This window comes from Lissotriton helveticus, chromosome 12 (genome assembly GCF_964261635.1).
Source record: "Lissotriton helveticus chromosome 12, aLisHel1.1, whole genome shotgun sequence".
NCBI classification, from domain to species: Eukaryota; Metazoa; Chordata; class Amphibia; order Caudata; family Salamandridae; genus Lissotriton; species Lissotriton helveticus.
This window is the reverse complement of record NC_136073.1, coordinates 231,971,933-231,993,154: the sequence shown is the minus strand read 5'-3', so window position 1 is coordinate 231,993,154 and position 21,222 is coordinate 231,971,933. Positions and strand designations below refer to the sequence as shown.

The 21,222-nt window shown below is 42.7% G+C and overlaps 1 protein-coding gene across 1 annotated transcript in view; it reads right to left on the bottom strand.

Annotated features, from left to right (window-relative positions):
- The window catches only part of ZC3H18 (zinc finger CCCH-type containing 18), a 529,005-nt gene extending 508,108 nt beyond the window's left edge, over positions 1-20,897 (bottom strand). Inside the window, exon 1 of the mRNA XM_078670778.1 lies at positions 20,732-20,897. The gene's annotated coding sequence lies outside the window, so the exon portion shown is untranslated. The remainder of the gene's footprint in view (positions 1-20,731) is intronic.
- Between the last annotated feature and the right edge of the window lie 325 nt (positions 20,898-21,222).

The following is a 21,222-nucleotide window of genomic DNA, read 5'->3' as shown; positions in this document are numbered from 1 at the left end:
GTTTTCTTACTCTAATAGTTTCTTCAACGCCTCTTGAAATTTGTTGGGGGGTATCTTGTAGATGATTTTCTATCCATAATGGCATTACGTTAAATACTGAAGTCACACCTAAGGGTCGGTTTTGTTGATGGGGGTATATCTAATGACTTGTATCTCCTTCGTAAAGTGGAAGCATCCGGGGATGGGAGCATAGACAGTAAGAAGGTTGTACACTCCAAATCAAAAGATAGAGAAGGAGTATCTTTCAACCTTTACCAAAATCAAAACAGAACACATCATACGCATTCTGACCTCAATCAAATCAGGAACTCCACTGGACGCTGCACCCTTTAACATCCTTCTCAAAGGCGTAAATTTCATCTGCTCTGGCCAACATACTCAATCATTCACTAGAGACCCCCAGGGTACCCCCAGCATGGAAACATGCCTTGCTGAAGCCACTCTTGAAAAAGACGACACTAGATCCCTCACTATGTAAAATTACAGACCCATATCCCTTCTCCCATGCATCAGTAAAGTTGCAGAAAAATTCTTGAATAAATCCAGCTCTACATTCCTATAGGATCAGGAATTTCTGCATCCTACTCAAACAGGCTTCTAGGCAGAAAATAGCACGGAAACAGCCTTGTTATCCGTAACCGACGAGCTTAAAATAATTTTAGCCCCAAACTACACAGCTGCGGTCATTTTCTTAGACACAGTGCCGCATCTGATGCAGCATCCCACACATATTTTATTAATAGATTGGAACAAGATGGAATTAACGGCACAGCTCTAAAATGGTTAGCCTCATTCTTAAGGAACATAAGCATTCAAGTGTGCGAGAAATCTTTCTGCTCAGATACCGCATCCTTGGAACATGGGGTACCTCAGGGGTCCTCCTTAAGCCCTGCTTTATTTAATTTCTATGTGCTGCCTTTGGCAGATATTAGAACAGAATATGGGTTTTCAACAGTATCATACGCTGATGATACCCAAATTATCATCTCCCTAATATCAGGTACAGGAGCACTTTAGACCCAACTTAATGCATGTCTAAGAGAGGTCACTGACATGCTGCCCAGGAGCAATTTGAAACTAAAGGGATACAAAACAGAGGTCCTGGTAGTCGTAAACAACTCCACTCTATGGATGGAACTACCGTGGCCGGACTATTTAGAACTACCACCTCTTAAAGTGGAAATAAAACTTTGGGCTTCTGGACGGACAGCCATCTTACCATGGAGGTCGAAGTAAGAAAACTTGCTGCCTCCTGTTCAGGACTTCCTCCGGACACTAAGGAAGATTTTGAGCTGGCTCCCCCGTGTCACTCGAAGAACCATGGTCCGCGGTCTTGTCTTGTTTGGACTACAGTACCTCAGTTTACATTGGAAGCTCCAAGTATGTGGGCAAGCAATTACAAGTAGTCCAGAATGCTGCAGCGCGCACCCTGTTCAAGATGCCGAAGCATCACTTGGTCTCTTCCTCCATTGGAACTGTTCATTGGCTATCAGTATGCAAAATAATTACATTTGATCTTTGTCTGGCCCGTAGAACAATGCACAAAAAAAGTTCTCGCCTAATTCAGAAGTTGCCAACACCCTATATCCCCAAAAGATTACTATGCTCCACACACTAGAGACATTTTTGAGTACCCAGAATTAAGAAAGCCAGAAGTGTGGGGGGGGGGGTTCTTTTGTTTACCTGGCGTCTAAACTCTAGAACGCCCTGCCACCATTCTTAAGACTGACTAATGAAGAAACCAAAATCAGGAAACGTCTCAAAACTCACCTGAGTGATATACCTACTTTACCAACTATGTAGTGGACATGACCTTTAGTACTGGGAGGCCAGTTGGATTGCCATGCGCTTTATGAACGCCAAGAATAGCATCTGATGATGGCATAGGCGTTCACCCACTTGCCTTGTTTGGTAGCAGTGTAGATGACTTCCAGGTTTTAAGTATTGAAACTAATCCATTGGATAAGAACTACAACTTAATTCTTTTTCTGTTCTCCTTGTGAGAAGACATTCTCTTGCCCATTTATTTTTTAGCTTTTTATGCTTTAGGCCTTTAATGGATGAGGGAAATGTCATAACCCAACGTATGTAGTCTGTAAGGATTTTCTACCGCATGATGGGTTGTTTATTCTCTTAACGTCCCCAACATCTTACTAATTGTGAGGCATGCTGATTAATAACTGTGGGAGCCAACGGCTAACTCCAAGAACAGATTGTAACAATATTAGTGATAGGGGCATTACTCAGTGAGTGGCTTTCAGAGAGCTGAAGGTTTGAATACACTACAAGGTCATCAATGGGACTATTTTATTAGTGCGCAATTGTTTGTGTAGTTGTTGGCTAAATTGTCTCTACTTCATAGAAAGTTAGAGCAGGACGAGGACAACGGGACAACGGGACCAGGAGTAATGAAGATTACCAGTCAGTAATAGGGCATTACCCCCAGCTCCCTCTTCTCCCATTCATTACAAGTGAGAATACCCAAGCTTTACACTGGCATTCATTCACAACAAATTACCAGGACACAGAGGTACAACAACTGCCAGTGATCTTTTTTTTTTTTTAGAAATACAGAAGCATGAAGTCAGGAGCTCACAGCCTGCAACATCCCCAAACTAAAATTAGTATTACCACCCATCAAATTCTGGATCTGATAATGCCGCACGAACCTGTTAAAGGATGCCCAAGTAGCCACGCTACAGATCTCAGACAGGGAAATCCCCCTCACCTCAGCCTAAGGGCCACCACCCCATGAGTAGAACGACCTGTCACCCCAACAAGAGATGGGGAAGCCAAAAGGGAGTAAGCCAACTCATTGACCTGCCACAACTAAGGACCAATGGACAAAGAAAAAGCCTTCCCACCCCGAGAGAATACACCAAAAGATCAAACGGGGAGTGAGACTTCTGGAAAGGACAAGTCCGATTCAGATGGACCCATAAGGTATAACTGACATCCAACAAGGACCTCTGAAAATCATTCTCCGATAAACTATCCCTGCGCAAGGCAGGTAAGACCGACTCCTGAGAACAATGGAACTGTGAAGGAACCTTCGGAACAAAAAAGGAATCCAAATGCAAAACCACCCCATCATCAGAAAACGACAGGAAAAGCTCCCTTGCCATCAGAGCCCCCAACTCACCAAGACGCCTGGCTGAAGTGACTGCCACAAAAAAAAACACCTTAAGATCCACCTCAGCCAAAGGTTTGAACGGAGCAGCCACCAATCCACGTAACACAAGGGGAAGGTTCAACAGAGGGAACGAGGGCTTCACCAAAGGACAGGACTATGAAAAACTCTGCAGCAACCGGGAAACCAGTAACTACAGTAACAAAGGACCCAAAACAGTAATAAATGTACTCCAGCACAGAGCTGGAGTAAGTCCAGCACCACACATAGCAAACCACTGGTACTGAAACACTCTTCCAAGAACAAAAACGCAGTGACAAAAAAAAAAAAAAAACTCATATGAAATGTTAAAATAAACTATATTTAAACTATTTAAAAACAAACATTTAAAGATTACAAATGTGTCTATAACTAAAACATTATTTTAAAATTGTATTAACTTTTGTTACATTTAAAAAATAGTGTAACATTAATATTTATTAGAAAATCATATTGCTAGTTGATTTTATACATTTAATCTAATAATCAACTTTTTTTACTGTAGGTGGAAATGTAATATTCAAATTAATTTAATATGTTCAGAATAATAAAAATTTTAATTTCTATGTTATTAATGCTGCATTTTTTATATTGTTCTAAATTTAAGATAAATATCTAAAATGAACATTAATATTTAACAAATATTTTTCTCTTTTAAAGTTTACAAGTTTATTAAACTTTTCCCTATACTTTACCATGTGGAGATTTCTGCCAAGTTTACTGACCGCCAAATGTGGCTGCAAAGGCAATACTAGCAGTAACTTTACAGTAGTATTTGACATTTTTACTGACTACAAGCCCTATTATGTTTGAATAACTTCACACTTATAAATGGTAAATTGCAAAACGTAGTAAAGTTACACAAATTCGTAAAAGCACATTTACTTGTAGTAAATTTACACATGTAGATTTACGTTTGTAACTATACCCCATAAAGTGTTTGTTGATGTGCCCCATAAGTACAAATATGTTACATGGGAACATCTGGTCTGTAGATACGAGATCTATTGCACGACCAGTTTGAAAAACATTCATCTTAAGTTGGTTTTTAAACTTGGATACAGAGTATTTACCAACCTTAACACTATTGAGTAAACCTAGTTTCAGAACCCATAGCTCAGCTTTAGTACAAAGCCAATACTTACATTCTTTCGGCAAGAGACCCTGAAGACCTGAAACCTTCAGAAATTAATATATTATACAGTGGAAGCATAGTGGTATGTTACAGTTATGTTGCTGAAAATTACTAAACATGCGTTCACTGAGGGGTATCATGGAGCTGAAGAGACAAGTAGGTGAATACCTGTAGGCAGAGTGTTAGTTATAAGCTTGCCTAAATAGCCAGGTCTTTAATGATTGTCTAAATTCTGAGTAGCAAGATGCAGTTCTTATCTCAAGGGGTAAAGAGCTCCAGAGGTTGGGAATAATGACCGATAATCTGGCGCCACCCAGTCTCTTCCTGTTCAATTTGGGAACTGATAGGAAGTTCAAATGAGCAGATCGTAGTGCGCATTTAGGGGTGTTATTGTGGAGTCAAGAAGTGATGAAGGAGTTAAGTGTTTTGAAAATGATGCAGCCTTCTCTGAAAGTCCTTTGTTTTACAAGCAGCCAGTGGAGGTATTTCATGAGGGGATGATGTGGCATTGTTTGGGTTGTTTATAAATTAGACGGGATGCCTGGGTCTGGACGATGTGGAGCCTTTTGATGAGGCATTTGGGTAGGCCCACATTTATGTAGCTGGCGCAATCAATCCTAAAAAGAATGAGGGCGATGCTGGCTTGGATAAGGGCTTTGAACGTGAGGATTTGTGGCTTCATGGATAGTTAGGTGTCGATTGTCACACCAAAATTTTAACTATTTCGTTCCATTTGGGGGTGCCTCCTAACTCGGGTGGCTAGTGAGTCGGTCCATTATGCAAGCCTGTTTTTGGTGATAATAACCTCTGTTTTTTCCACGTTTAACTTCAAGTGATTGCTGGTCATCCAGTTGCGGAACACACTCCATTTCTGTTTCAGAAAGTGGGCCTTCAATTGAGTCAATGTTTTTCTCCACTAGCAGTCACTATAATCAAGCCATATGTACTGTTTTGGGAATTATTATTATTCAACACATTTATTAAGTGCATAGCTACCCGAAGACATCCCAGCACTAGCGGCAAGACCGAGAGGGGCTAGGTAATTTAAAGAGATGCATTTTGGAACAGCTATGTTTTAAAGAGCTTTCGAAAAGGGAGGTGACAAAACTCTGATCGAAGATAAATAGGAAGAGAATTAGCAGAGTCTGGCTACGCTGTACGTGAAGGACTTTTCTCCACATCTCACCCTTTTGACTTCAGCCCCTTAGTGCGCGCGACGGCCGTTGGCCGACAGAGGCAGCTATCTCCGTAGTGCTGTGCACGTCCATTGGCCGCCGCGGCCCCGCTCACTCCACGAAACCGCGGCACCACGGCGGAATTGCCGCCGCGTTTAGGGATAACTGCCAAATTTAGATAAGCTGAAAGTAGACATTTTGTGGGGTGGTAGAAGGTGATGAGGCAATCATTGATTGATGGGCCCTTCCCCCATAAGGTTTTATAGGCTATGCAAAGAGACTTGAACTTTATTCTAACTGAGACTGGAAGCCAATGTAAGGTCTTTAAAGCTGGCTTAGCCAACTGAGTTTTAGGAGTACAAAGCAGTAGCAGAGCTGCACAGTTCTGAACGACTTGGAGTTTCCTTATCGTGGAATTAGGAGCTCCTAAATAAAGAGAGTTCTCATAGCCCAAACGAGAGAGGACCAAGGACTGGACCATGATTCTTCTTGCTCTCATGGGAAGGAGGGGTAGGACTTTCCGCAGGAGTCTGAGAGTGCCATAGCAGGTCTCAGCCAGAATTCACTGCCTGGGGCTCGAATTTAAAGGATTTGTCCAGCCATACACCTAGGCTCTTGATTTTAGTATTGGGAGTAGGGGCAAGACACGTTGGCCTAGCTAATTTAGGATCCATACTCCTAGAATAGCCCAGGAGCATTAGCTCGGTTTTCCCTCCGTTACGTTTGAGACAGGAGTGATCCACCCAAGACGAAACTTTCTCTAAGCAAGCTTCCAGGTCGGATGGAGGACTCTGGTGGTGGTTGAGCGCAACCACCAGCTGTGTGTCGTCAGCATATGTGATGATTTTAATCCAGTATGGCAAAATAATATATGTGAGCTGTTTCATGTAAACATGGAATAATGTGGGGCTCAGGCATGAACCCTGAGGGACTCCACAGCAGAGCGATAGGCTCTTAGAAACAGAATCTCCTGCAAATAGCTGGAATGACCAACCATCTAAGTAGGACCCGAGCCAGGTTATAGCGCAACCAGAAATTCCGACCATGCTCTTAGATGGAGGAGGAGGATGGCTACGGCTCCTCCCCGATCAAGAATTCTCTTGGATTCTTCAACCATGGCCAATAGAGCAGTTTCAGTTCCATGTTGAGGGCGGAACCCAGTCTGTGAATAGTGCAGGAGTGTGTGGGTTTCTAAGAAATTGGAGAGGATCGTGTTGACATACTTCTCTAGGATCTTACAGATCCCAGGGAGGAAGGAGATAATGCGGTAGTTACCCAGGACAACAGGGTTTATGCTAGATTTGTTTTTTGCCGAGCCTTCCCCATGGCGTGCTTCTATGGGGCTGGGACTAGGCCAGAAGAAATAGATAGGAATGAAAGCACTATGTCTTTGACTTTGAGTTTGAAGTGTGGGGGTGCTGGATCAAGAGGAGAGACAGATTTTAGTAGGGAAAAAATTTCCGATAAAATATACAAATTCATGGCGGGAAATGCTTCCAGGAAGTACTCAGTGAAGGGAGGAGTCTTCTCCGTTAATAGAGGATCAGTGGGGCATGTGGAGCCAGAAAACGCATCATAAATGTCTTGAATTTTTCCGTAGAAGAATTCTGCAATTTCATTGCATCAGGCAGGCAAGACACTTTGTTGTGTGTCTATGGGTGGTAGCTCTAGGAGGTTCTTTGCAATGTGGAAGATTTCCCGGGGAGCGTTAACTGCTGAGGTAATTTTTCCTTCATAGTAGAGAGCTTATGCTTTCTTTATTTTAAACTGGTAACATTTTATACATTCTCTAGATTTTAATTTACTTAGTTCATTGTAATCCATCCACCACTTCTTCTCCAGTCTTTTACAGCTTTGTTTTAGTGATCGGAAATTAGGCGAGTACCATGGTGACATTTTCACGCTCACCTTTTTGTAGCTGGAAGTAACAGGGATGACTGTTGAGTGAGGACTATATCCAGTGAGTAAAGTGGACCATAACTACAACAGAGCTGGGGTCTGATTTAGGCTTAAAGATTTCAAGAGTAGCGATCCAGGATTCTACAGAAAGCTTGGACCGTGGATGTTCTCTCCTATTAATGGGATCAATAGTGGTGGGTTGAGATAATGACTTCAGTTAGATGGGAATAAAAAAGTAATCAGACCAAGGGACAGGTGGCAATACCTACACCTTTCCTAATTTCACGATCTTTTCTCTGAATATTATGGGGGGGGGTTGGATCAGGTCAGGTTCAGACTCCTTGTGGAGCCAGGTTTCTGTTAAAAACAGCACATCTGGTTGTTCATCCTCTAAAAATATGTTATGTTCAGCGGAGTGTTTAGGTAACGATCTACAGTTGAGTAAAAACATTTTATAAGTATGAAGCAACTGGATTTTGCAGTATCTTCAGAGCGGATTACAACCTAAAGGAGCACTGGGTGCAACAGGAGTCGCCCCTCAATAAACACATGATGTGTCGGTAGTTATCTTCACATGAGCTCCTTAGCTGTAATAATTGAGTGGAGTAGGAATAGGAGTGGGCAGTGTTACCGGAGGCTCGAGGGGCAGGGATTGTGGCCTCTGGCCCCGGCCGGAATGAAGTATATACATTCATTGGTAACTTAAAAGACGATCCCCTTAGTTGCAAATAAGGAAAATTAAAGCATGCACTGCTGGTATGACCAACAAACTCTTCATCGCTAGAAGAGAAGCCATTACAGCTACTTGTCCACAAATGCTACAAGACAGCAACATTACTTAAATTGTGCCAGCATGGTGCCATATTGCCAAACGCTTAACAAGCATTGAAAATGCAATAGGTCTCGCATTTACTAGACTTTGAGCTATTGGCATTGTAGACTACAATACCTTTTATTAATGTGCTGGTTTTTTAAACAAATAAATAAAAGGCATTGTCATTTACAATGCCAATAGGATAAACTCTCGCAAATGCGAGACCCATTGCATTGTAAATGTGACAACCTGCTTTCATCAGACTGCTCAGATGCGCTCACACACAAACACATTGAAGTGCACTCGGATAACTCAATTAGACGCAAGAGTCAAATTAAAAAATAACGCATTAAAAACACCTCAATTTCATCCCAGAGACGTTTTAACTGAAAAAGGCTGAGAGTGTCGCTTTTGGGAGGTGACGCGCACACACACACAAACACATTGAAGTGCACTTGGATAACCAAACTAGACACAAGCGAAGAAAAATCTGTCAGGCACTAAAACCATCTCAATTTCGTCCCGAGTATGTTGTTCGGGAGGTAAAAGCACCTACAGAAACGGAAATTGTTTTTACTGACTATTATATAACAGACCAAGACTAAGTTCCTGTGTGTTTATAAAAAAATGAAAGTGCAAATGAATTACCTTGAAATGTACACTTCTTTGTGTGTTATTTCTGGGATGCTGCAGCAGCTGCGCTGCCTAATAACTTCTCTGCACTGCATGTCTTTCTTGCCGTACCTCTCAATTTATGCTGTTTGTGTTCAGGCATCCCGGTCAGAATGCTGCTTCCACCCTGCGCCTCCTCGCAATTAACAGAGTTACAATAACATCCCCATTGGCAGGAGATTAACCCTCCTTGAGAATTTGATGACAGACTACGGCACACCGCAGGGGCTCGTGACCCTCAATCAGTTGATTCGGTGTTCGAGTTTAGACTGTCTGGGGACCGCGTGGCTCGAACAGGCAAGGTATCGACAGTGTTAAAAGTCCTCAGTGGACTAATGCATCCACTGCCCTTAACAAGTTTAAGCTATTGGCATTGTAAATGACTATGCCTTTTATTTATGTTTTTAAAACAAAAATAAAAGGCATTGTTATTTTTAATGCCAATAGCTCAAACTTGCATAAATGTGAGACCTATTGCATTGCTAACTCTTGTTTTATTGTAGTGTGGCACAGTAGTATCATATTGCACGGTTTATCATATTATAGTGTGTCATGCTATGTTATTGTATGGCGTGGTATGCTGCGCTATAACACAGTGTAGTTAGTATTATATACTAAGTTACCTTATGGCTTGTTCTAATATGTTAGAGTATGGCATGACAAGTAATAGCAGCCCGTGGTATACTACGTTGTGCGTTGCTATGGTATGGCATGCCACGTGACAGCATTGTCTGAAACACTATATTATAATACGGGTGGCGTATAATATGTTGAATATTTGAATCTTAGTAATTACTGTGTGTATGTACTTTGTCTTTATTGTGCATGTGCATGTATGTCTTCGTGTTTGTATGTATGCCTGTCTGTTTATGTTCATTTGTGTGTGTGTGTGTGTGTGTGTCTGTATTTATACTTGTGGTGGTCCAGGACTTGACTGGCGTGTGGTTGTCTAGGACTTAATTATGTCTGAGCAGATGTATTTGTATGTATGTGTGTGTGTTCACAGGCGCACTGTGAGGCTCACCAGTCACAGTGGTGTTTCTAGCAGTGACAGAACAGAAGCACAGAACAGGACAGCCTAACAGAAGAATATAACATAAGAAGCACAACACAACAAAAGCATGTAGCAAAGGTAGCACAACAGAAGCATCGGATAACACCCACATCATATAGAAAGAAACAATCTTTTATCCTGCAGTGCTTCTTGTCGGATATTGTCATCTGTAGTTTCGTGCTGCACAGCGCTATAATATCAACTATTGGTGATGGCGCTATATAAACAGTTGAATCACCTAGTTTCTCTTTTCGGTGGTGGGGTAGGTGGTGCATCCCTCGAGTCAGGCTGGCACTAGGCTTGCATAGTTCCGAAGGGACTGCTCCCTGTTCAGCGGTCTCTGATTTCTGCCAATGGAGGCGGCAGGAGGCGTTGCTGGTGTCCGCAGGAGGGCACATGCAAGGCGGGGGCGGAGGCCGCCCTCCAGGGGGATATCAGTGTCTCGCCAGCTGAGCCGCCTCCTGCAGCAGCCATATGGGTCTGGATAAAGAGGGGGCAGACGGAAAGAGGGGGCAGTAACAACAGCATGGAAGAGGCCGGAGCGCACGGCGTGGAGAGGGCACAGGGGGAGCAGGAGGCAGAGGGCAGGAATGAAACAGAGGAGGGCTGATGGTGCAGTGTGAGGGGGTGAGACGGATATGAGCGGGTATTGAGGAGTGAGGGGAGGCTCACTAAAGAGATAGTGTAATTGAGTAAAGCGCTATAGCTTAATGGGAATGCAGAGCGAGTGGGCGCTATAATATGTGAATGAGAGACATGGTGAGTGTGCTTATGGGGGGCGAGGGTAAGCCCACTAGAGAGGGTGCAGATAGATGGGGAAAGCGCTATAGCTTTAATGGGAATGGTGAGCGAGAGGGCGCTGTATGTGGAAGAGAGACAGGCTGAGAGTGTTTGGGGTGAGGGCGGGCCCGATGGAGAGAGTGTATGATAGGTCAGTGCAAGGGTGGGGGCCCAGGGAGAGGCGCGTGTGGGGGGGGGGGGTGTTAGGGCTGAGAGAAAGGCCTATTTTAACTTGCCTGTGCGTGAGAGTCCCTCCTGCTGCGAGAGTTAACCCTTCGGCTCCGGTGGTGCATTTCATCTGCACTCAGCAGCCGTGTGAGTCGCATCCCCATGCGGCGTGAATGCTTCCTTCCAGGAGCCTGGGGGTGAGAGGGCAACTGAGGCTGCCAAGAAGGGCTCACTGGAGGGACAGGGAGGAAGGGAGAGATGGCTATGACTAAAAGGGGGGGGGCTTGGAGGGCGGTAGAGGCACTGCTTGAAAAGAACAAGGAAGAGGGAAAGAAAGGATGGAGGCTGAAGGCACGCTGAAGGGCGAAGAAGGCGAGGGAGGGAGGAGATCGAGAAACGTGTGAAGCAGGGGGCGGGGGTAGCGGATACCTTTGAAGTGAAGCTAAGCTTCACTTCAAAGGCTTGTTGGCACAGCGCACGCTGGGGGATGACTGTGGGAGGGGGGCTGGTGTCTGTGCACGAGCTTTTTATGGCAATGCACATGCGCATTGAGCGAGCTTTCACGGGCACTTCATGGAATCGCCCGATCTCGGTAAGCTCTGTTTAAGCCCCTTTATATCGAGCTCCCGCTCTCAATGCGCATGCGCATTGAGATAGGTCGCTCGACCTAAAAAGGACTCCTACTAGCAAGATAGTTTACCTCAATTTTTGCCTGTTTACTATAGAACCAGTCTTCTCAGATATCTCATCAACATATAGCAGTAAAAGTTAAATCCCAAGCATGCTATGAAGAAGCTGAACTCAGGGAGAATTTCACTGAGAATCAAACTTAATACTAAACCAAAGTCAACAATGTATACATCATTAATAATGGAGCAAGGGTACTGACCTGCTTCACAACAATTGTCTTAGGCTGATACACATTTTCCCCAGCTGAACCATGCCCCAGTTATTATGGGACAAAGTCTTGACACACTTTGAAAGTTCATCGGGTATCCTGATACTGTGCAGTTTTGCACTTAGAAGATCCTATTCAATACAATCTAACAGTCTTACGATTACTGGAGTAAAAGTGTAGACAGGGGCTGCGATTATTAACCACCATCAGAGCCACACCTATAAGTACCATGGTGCTTTGTAAAGCACAGAAGGGGCTTCGGAAGCCTGCTTGAGGTAATGGTAAGAAAGCATTTTAACTTTCTATGTCACTATTTTGGTTGTCATTCAGTTTTAGCAAATATTTTGCTAGAGGGCTGATCACCACCAGCAATCAGTAATTGCCAGAAGCCGCAGTGTTCCATTTCTATACTAGAAACAATGATGATTCCACCAAAGCATAACTATCAGCACTGACACTTAAGTGCTTCACTGGTCTACTCACCAGGAACCACTATTTTTCAAGATGTTAAGAGTTCAGGTAATTCTTTGAGCCAAATTACAAGGGAACAGATTTGCAAAGCAGGAACTATTCATGCTAGACACATGTACTGGAATAATCCTGTAATTGCACTTCACCTTACTGACAGGAGCCCTAAAATATCTGACTTCCAGAGCAATTAACATGAGTATTAGTACATGTTTATCACTCACCAGCTTCCAGGCTAACAACTTCCAACATTTTTTGATATGTCAGTGATGTGGTTCCTGTACTGCTCTCAAGTATAACCTCATGCTAGGAAAATCCCAAGTATTTACGACCACCCTCACTTTTTGACTAAATCTGGACACTACAAAAAGGATAATCAGAGGACATTGTAGTTAGGTGAAAATGTATTTTAAAAAGGTACAGTTTAGCCTAAAAATAAAAATACTTTTATTCACCAGGTATGGAGAACTGCGGTAGCACAAATTAATAAAAAGAAATTCTTTTCAATTTGACACTAGAGGGTGTACCTCCTGGACTCCCCCCACACAGGCCAGAGGGTCAGGGTGACCTTACCCTGTCCGCTTAGTCCTTATTTTTGTTTTCAACGACATGGAGACAAAGTCATGAGTCTTAAAATGGCGGCTTCAACTTTATCTTCATGTTGCGACCAGCCGGTCACTTAGAGCTCGCTGTAACAGTACTCTGCTGTAGTACCTCGTTGAGAGATATTTATACATTTTGAACCTTAAATTCTCAAAAACTACTGTGCAGACTTACACAAAAACACAAAAAGCATGCTTTCTTGGCAAAGACTTAGATTTCTGGCTAATTTGCTGTAATTTCGTTTAGACGTTTTTGCTGTAGCACCGTTTATAATTCCTATGGGAAAAAATCTTCTGAGAAGCTGATGTGCAAGAGCCTTTTTTGGAAAAGTTTTGTGAAGAGTCGTCAAATGGCACCAAAGTTTTTAGCATACCGAAAAATAATTTCCAATGAAAACACTGCCATAACAATAACTACACAGAGGCAACCACCACAGAGTGAGTGTATATATATATATATATATATATATATATATATATATATATAATCCAACAGTCAGCATTGGAAGGGATTTGCTGGGGTTTTACATCCCCAACAATCGTTCTTGAAGTAAGCTGTTCGTTCAAGGTATTAAAACAACAACAACATGTTTTAAATAATGTGTGTCCGTGACTGTTCCCCTTTGGACAATTTATTTAGTGCACCACAATTCTGAATGAATTTAAGAACTTTTCAAGAAATGAAGCACTGTCTTTTGAATAAAGAACTGATTTACTCTTTGTGGTGCACTGTGGGATTTGAAGGCACCTTACAGTCACGTGTTTCTAGATTACTTAAAATGCCTGCATGGAAGCACTTTGCCATCGCTTCCTGTCCGTGAACAAGGCCGATGGGACGCCGAAACATGTTGGACCAAGGAAGCATGTATGTGGCATTACTTTGAAATAAAAAAACTTCCGTCTTGAAATGGGCCTCTACCTGTTGCTTGAATTCAACGGGCTTCTCCATGCCCGTCCAGAGGCCGCCCTGAAGGGTTGGAGGCTCCCTGCTCGGAGGTGTTTTTTGCTTGAGAGAATATATATATATATATATATATATATATATATATATATATATATATATATATATATATACACACACACACACATATATATATATATATTCCAGAAAGCATGTGATTTGTAACTGCTTTTGTAGTGTGTAACTGTTACAGCATTTTTTGTTTAAATGTTTTGCTGCTGCAATATAAACAAGTCCCAACTTTATTCCGTAAGCCAATTTCTAAGCATGCAAAAAAAGCAAAATTTGGTTTAAGTGGATTGCTGGCAATGTCTTACATTTCTGTACAGCAAGACCTGAAATGTTGACCTAAGGTTTCTGCATACAATGTAAATATCTAGTAATTACAGATCTGATTTCTATGTTGGCTCAATGTCACCAAATTACAAAGAACTTAATTTGCCACAAAGTAAAAATATTTTAATCAGTGGTCAAAAAGTTAGGAAAATAAATTAGACAAATACAGTTAAGTTAGCAAATTGTGTATACCAACATTTATAAAAATTATATAGAGAAACCTCCAGCCATCTGCAAAACCATGCATCCATCAAAACTTCTATTAAATGGACATCGCCATTAGCAACTTTTCACTCATCCAATACTCCACTACATTTACTTAACTATGCACAAAGATAAACATTTTTACCTCTTTATCCAAATTGATTGCTTTACTTGTTTGTGCTTTTGATAGCTAAAAGACAATGTTCTATTTAGCACAAAGGGCAATAATTACTCTCCATATAGACAATACGCAGATTTTCTGAAATCTTGCACCAAAGTAAGGTTAAATCATAATTGATTGAAAACGGGACAGCAACAAGTCCAAAGGTAAGAAATGTGTTAATTAGAAATATGAAAATCGATGGACCATTTGCTTTGATTCAAAACTGGGAACCTCATCGCTTTTACCAAAATGTAAAATTGTGCTTCTTACTTCCACATCCCTATAATGTTTTATACTACACTCACACCTGGTTCCTTTATTCGTGAGTTTTTAATTGCTGCATAAGATGACTTTCTGCAGAGAGCCGTTTGTGTTTACATATTCCTTGCAGAATTCACTTGGTGCCCAGGGACTGAAAGTAATAAGGTATTGTCTTGGTTTAATACTGTTTAATTGCTTGCAATCATAGCATACAAGACGAAAGATGATCCTAATTAAAGGATAGCAGACAGACAACCATTACAACAGATTTTACATTGTGCGCTGCAACCCAGTTGCACTGTTTTCACTTATATTAGATTGTCAAATTGACTTGACATAGTAAAAATTCCCTAAACTGCATTTCCACAATAAACGTATTATCTTGTTTATATCCGGACATGCAGCAACAACAAAAAAATGTTAAATAAAAATCCAAGGGCTTGCAATCATCTTTTCCACCTTTAAATTACCTTTGCCTTTTTCTCACTCAAGTACGTGTGTCAGGTCACCAAATCACACACGTTCAAATAGGAACCCTATCTAGAGGAAAAGTTTAAAATGTACAGAAGCAACTTTATAAAACCTCCAAAGTACCTACATTATGTTAAACCCAGCGAGGGCACCAAAGGTAGGCAAAAAAGAAGGAACATGTATATTAAAAAGACAAAAAGGTGGCACTGCCAATCTAAAACCATGGTGGGTTGTTGTGTATTGCAAGTCTAAACTCCTTATGTAGTGTTTTCCTTTCTTTTTTATTAATTGTTTTCTGTAGCGCAGACTTCACACATCTTCGTTTTTAGAGCACGTGTAATGCACTTTAATAGATGTGTAGAGGAAGCATAAAATGGGTTTTTAAAACAAGACTAAGAAATGCATTTAGTGGATCAATTTCAGAGCCACTATAGAAAAGAGTAAAAGAATCACTTTAACTAAAACAATTTAGGGTAGCATTACCCTTTAGGTGGTGACACAAAATGCAATGGATATCTGTGTGATCATTTCAAGTCAATAGCATACCAATATAAATATCAAGCAAATACATGGTACAGGCGTACTAAGAGTAATTGCTTTGAAGAGTATCAAAACCAAGCAGAAGGATGCCAGCAAGGCATAGCCAAGTACAGCAGAGGGCTAAACAAGATAAATGTCCGCTATGAGGCAATTATGCTCAGGAAATTAGAAGAACAAAGGCATTGTGAGAAGAACAGTGAGATTGGGTAGTACTTGGCTAATAGAATAAAATAAGATTATAACAGAGAGCAGAAATAAGGATAGTATTCAATCATCTAGAAGATGTTTCTCAATTAGCATGCATCTGAATGCAGAAAAAAAGTGAGGGATTCTGGATATGTACCACAAGAAAGTTCACAACCGTGGTGCACCGCCTTGAAGAGATCCGCACATGATGCATTTCTTCTTGAAACGTGGATGCAGAGTCTCTTGTTTTTAGATCATAGTGTTTGTGAACTTACAGAACCAGATAACTTATCGGGAAGGGAATCGAGATGTTGATGTGTAAAGCTTTTTATTTGCAACAATCAGTTCTCATAGTGCTGCAATAGCCAGCCATTTGATGATACCAAGACTGGGCGTCATTGGGCACACTTTAGGTTGCATTCAGAAACTGCAAAGCAGCAAGGACCACAGCTCTTATGGAAGCTAGTAAGCACTTAGGTAGGCAGGTGAGGAGAGCGGATGTGTAATCAGTAAGGAAATTACCACAGCGTATACTGATTTTAACTTATGTCAGCAGGTGAAATCTTTTCAGTTATGCCATGGCTTGTATATGCTTCTAAAGGTGGATGTTTTCATCCAGGAATAATCAAGGGCTTTAGCAGTTGTGGTAAGTTTAGGTGTAATATTAGCACTGATCACGTGATCAAAGTCTGATATGTCTGTTATCCACCATGATACATCAAGAGAGAGAACTATATGGAAACACAAACAATTATATTGCAAGTCAAAAGTACAGTTTGAAGGAGAGGGATCCCGCTACTGAAAAAGTATGGGGCCAGCAATTTCCAGTGGGGCCCGAGTAGTCTGAATTGAAACACCTCCACTGAAAGCATATGTATTTGGGGAATTTTCAGTAGCTGTTTGTGTCAGTGAGGCAAACAGCTCACTGGAGAGTAAACACACACTTAACCCAACACTGCAACTTGTGAACTTGCCCTAAAAATGTAGATAATCAATGATGTAATATAGGACCCTGCAGTCCAGATCAGCATACAACATTCTAGTGGCCTCCTGTTCATGACCACGGATCTTTATAACCAGGCGTTGCAGGGAGGATGGGGGTCCTTTTGCAAGGTTGTGATCTTTTTTTTAATGGTCGAGTCCTTTTTTTAGTACACTACTAACAGCAAACTCAAAACCTGAAAAATGTTAGAAACTGAAAACAAATGCCACAGTGAACAGATATACATGGCACTACCCAGCACGCAATAGGTACTCATCCAACATCACTGAAGAAACCTACCATGGCTCAATAAAGAAAATCACCGATTATCACAAATTTGAAGTGAGCCTTTCCTGGCACAGGAATGCAATTACATTGGGCTTTCCCGCACTGGGGACCTGCAATCAACCGTCTTGCTGTCAAGTCTAGATTTACACCATTTGCTATACTGTAGAATGCAACCTCGTATCAGTTCAGAATGCGGATACTGTTGGAGTAATAATTCCATAAATGCCTACTTACCAGGTATATTCTTAGAAAAGTGGTGACACTTTTCTAAAATATTTGCTTCTTAAGCAGCCGTACTTTATACACTGTTTACACATACTGCATACAAACCCAAAAACACTATCAACATTGTTGCAAAACATAAGTCAAACATACTAGATAATTTCCTATCCTCTAGACTATTAGATAGCCAGGAGTTGAAAACAATATGACAGCGTCAGGGCAGGCACAGGAACCAACTGCAGTCCTGAACAATTTCTAATTAATCGAAGTGACGCTTCACAAGAACAATTCTATGTAGAACAATGTAGAACAAGAACAATTCTATACAAGGTTATTGCATCACCAATGCTGATACAAGAGCTAGGTGAACTTGAGGAGGATGTCCAGCATAAAGCGTATACCTGGGGAACCAAGTTTACAAAATTATTGGTGGGATCTCGTACACACGACTCAATTTTGAATTTAAACTGGGAAGAACTGTGGGTGGGCCTGGAGTGTGGTGGGCTCAACCATTTGTGTGATATTATGCAATTTGGTCTATTTTTAAGATTGAACTTGCCTTTAGTGTGTCCAAATCCCTGTTCCCGACTCCCCAGCAAACACTGCTCCTTTGCTCATAGAATACTCGTTCTGCCCTTTCACACTACCCTCTTAAACTCGTCCATCCCTCTGCTCACGGTCCCTTCAGCTTTAAAACTGTCTCATATACCCCCTCGTCCGTCTGAACATTCACTGTCCTCACAGCTTCTTGCTAGATGGCATAGAGAATAAAGCACACTCTTTCAAAACCTCTTCCATAAGTCTGGAACTTGTACTTAAAGTATTCAGTCATCCCATATGATTCACAAAAATTACTTACACACGTACAGACAAAACAACAATTAACACAATAAATGTGGTTCAGCCTAATCAATTGTTTGCCCAGCATCCTTAAAGAAAATGTTAAATGCATACGGCCACTTTGAGAACCCTAACTGCACGTTAAATAAAGATATGTAGCACCGATTTCAGCACTGACTGCATATTGAGAATAGCATCGTATTTAAAAGGTAACTGCTGAACGACCCAGTCCGTCTGCCCAATAAGCGAGTTGTCCCTAAACAAGTCCCATTGCGATTGGGCACACATTCATGTATTCACACGCCTCTAAAACAAGGGGGCATGCTAAAAAAAAAACTTCCTGCCATCACTGACAGTCCCATGGAGTGTGACCTATTCAGACATGCCAACCCTCCCGATTCAGGCGTGAGACTACCGATTTGAGGGCTAGTCTCCCGCCTCCCGATTCCTGCAAGCAAAAACCCGATTCCTCAAGGTTTTCAGCTGACAGGCCTTGGTGTGTAACGTGCTAATTCTTCCCAAAAATGTCAGAGGGGTGATGCAGGGGCTAGGAGGGGTGAAAAACAAATTGAGCCTCATTAACAAGCGCATGGTCTTTTAAAGACCTGTGAAGTACTCCGGGCGGCTGTGTGTGTGCCCTCTTTCAGGGGCGGGGAGGGGGGGTGAATGCACTGCCAGCAACATGCCAGGCCAGGCAGTGTTCAACACTTGCATCACCTTTTCGTGCATTTGCGTTTCAAATGTCCGATCCTGCAGCAGCCACTTCCAAAGCCCATACATGACAGTAACCCGATTCAAGGCCCCATTCTCCGGATTTTTTTTTTAAATCTCCCTCTTTGCTCTTCTGAAATGTTGGCATGTATGCCTATTAGCCAAACCCACACTTCCTGTCGCCACTCGGTATGAAACAGCAGTCGAGCACCCCGCAGAATAAAGGGAAAAGAACACATCAGCTAAAATATTGCCAGGTACCAAGCCCCAATGCCCATAGAAGTGGGCGTCAATGACATGTGGGCGTCCATGACATGCATGCGTGAAGGCTCAGTTATAAAAGTATCAGCTGCCACACTGGAGGCAAACCGTCATTTTGTGCAGCTGTAGTTGACAAGGGGCGATCTCCCCTTCCACACCCCTTTACACACTGGAGTACATTGCTTAGCACCATCCGTTGCACACAGTGAAACCCTCCCAGCCACCAGCAGTCACACACCAGAGGACCATGTCAGCCTCAAGCCGTCACACACCAAAGAATCCCGTTAGACACAGACGTTACAGGTCGGAGAACCGCGTCTGGAAACAACGTTCACACTACACCACATTCACTGCACATTCACAGCACTGCCGTGCTGCTGCACACTGTGGAAAACTTGACAACGCTCAGTCATCCCATCATAGACATTTCGGTCTGGTATCAGCTATTAATTACAGTATATGAAAAAATTACTCGCCATTGTCCGACACACTGTAGGAATTTGTGCCTTGCAATAAGCCATTACAATGTTGGGAATTCCGCTAGCATAAGCCATCTCAATCCAGGAAGCCCCATTTAGTACAAGGAATGACACTAAATGGAACCCCTTCAGGCACCAATCGGACACTAACGACCGCTGCCAGAGTCAAGCTGTGACACTAGGCGAACTCTGCCTTGCAGCAACTGCCACCTTGGTTATAGTGCTGCTTGCCTTTCATACTAGGTGGAGCACTCCCAGCAGCCGCATCACCCGATTGACCTGGGAGGATAGTTATCGTTAATCTATTACACGGACTGCACAAATGGTAATTATATACTGAGCGAAAGTCTAGTGCCATGATCCAACCCCTCTGCCACTTTTTAAACGATGCGTCTTGACAAAAATGACACAGGGAGTAATAAATGGTACAATATGTTCACGTCTCAGAAAATAACGAACCCCCCAATCACCTGGAGAACTTGAGAAAGGGTTAATGGAGCAGGTTCTTGTCAAGGCACACGCTTCTCACGTATGGGAACGGTGGAGTATCAATGAGGTCCCCAGCAATACTGCCCCGGGGAGATTACCTTTTCATCCTCTGTTACTCTATCTGCTTGCCGCTAAAGGAACACAACAGTAGGTTTTCTAGATATTTTTGACAGACCCACATTATTACAACCCCTTTAAACAGACACACCCACTCCTTCGATTACCACTACCTTAGCTTAGTTCCTGTCTACCAAAAGGCCTTCCTCCATACCCCATTTTATTCGCGCCTCTGTGCCCAAAGTCCTCTCCCTCTCCAGGCAGTACACATCTCCTCTTTTTGCTCTTACAGACATACTCAACCACCTACGTCCCCCCATCTACTTTGTCCGAGATGCTCCCCTTGCCTACAACAGCTTGTTTCCCCAAGTCCCAGCAGGCCTCCTGTCTAGTTCCTGGCTGCTCGCAGTCCTGCTCCAGAGCCTTTCTGTGTGCAGTCGCCTTACCTGGCCTCCCCTGCTGGCCTCGGCGGCAACGCTGTCCAAGCGCAGGCGCTCCAGACTCTGGGGCGCGAGGCTAGGGGGGCAGTTTGGAACGGGCTGGCGGGCTCGCTCTACTCTCGCAGACCGGCCATGTCGTGACGTCGTCAGTGCGCGCCGCACCGTGGGAACCACTTCCTGCCTGTGCGCCAGCGTTGTATTGTCTAGCCGTACAGTCTCTATGATTGTCTCAATGGTTCTTGGTCGGCCAAAGTTCGTCTGTGATATCGGCAAGGCGCAGTGCGCGGGCAGCTGCTCAACGAGAGACTTTACTTCAGGGCTACTTCGTTGTCGGGATCTGAGGGACACGACTTAACCATATTTATTTTTATTTCAAGTCAAACAGTTCATCTAATTTGTATGGAACGACAACCTTCCCGGTTTGCTTAATTCAGACGACTGAAGTGCTTCAGGTGATGCGTCCATACATGCCAACATTTTGGAAGAGGAGCGTGGGA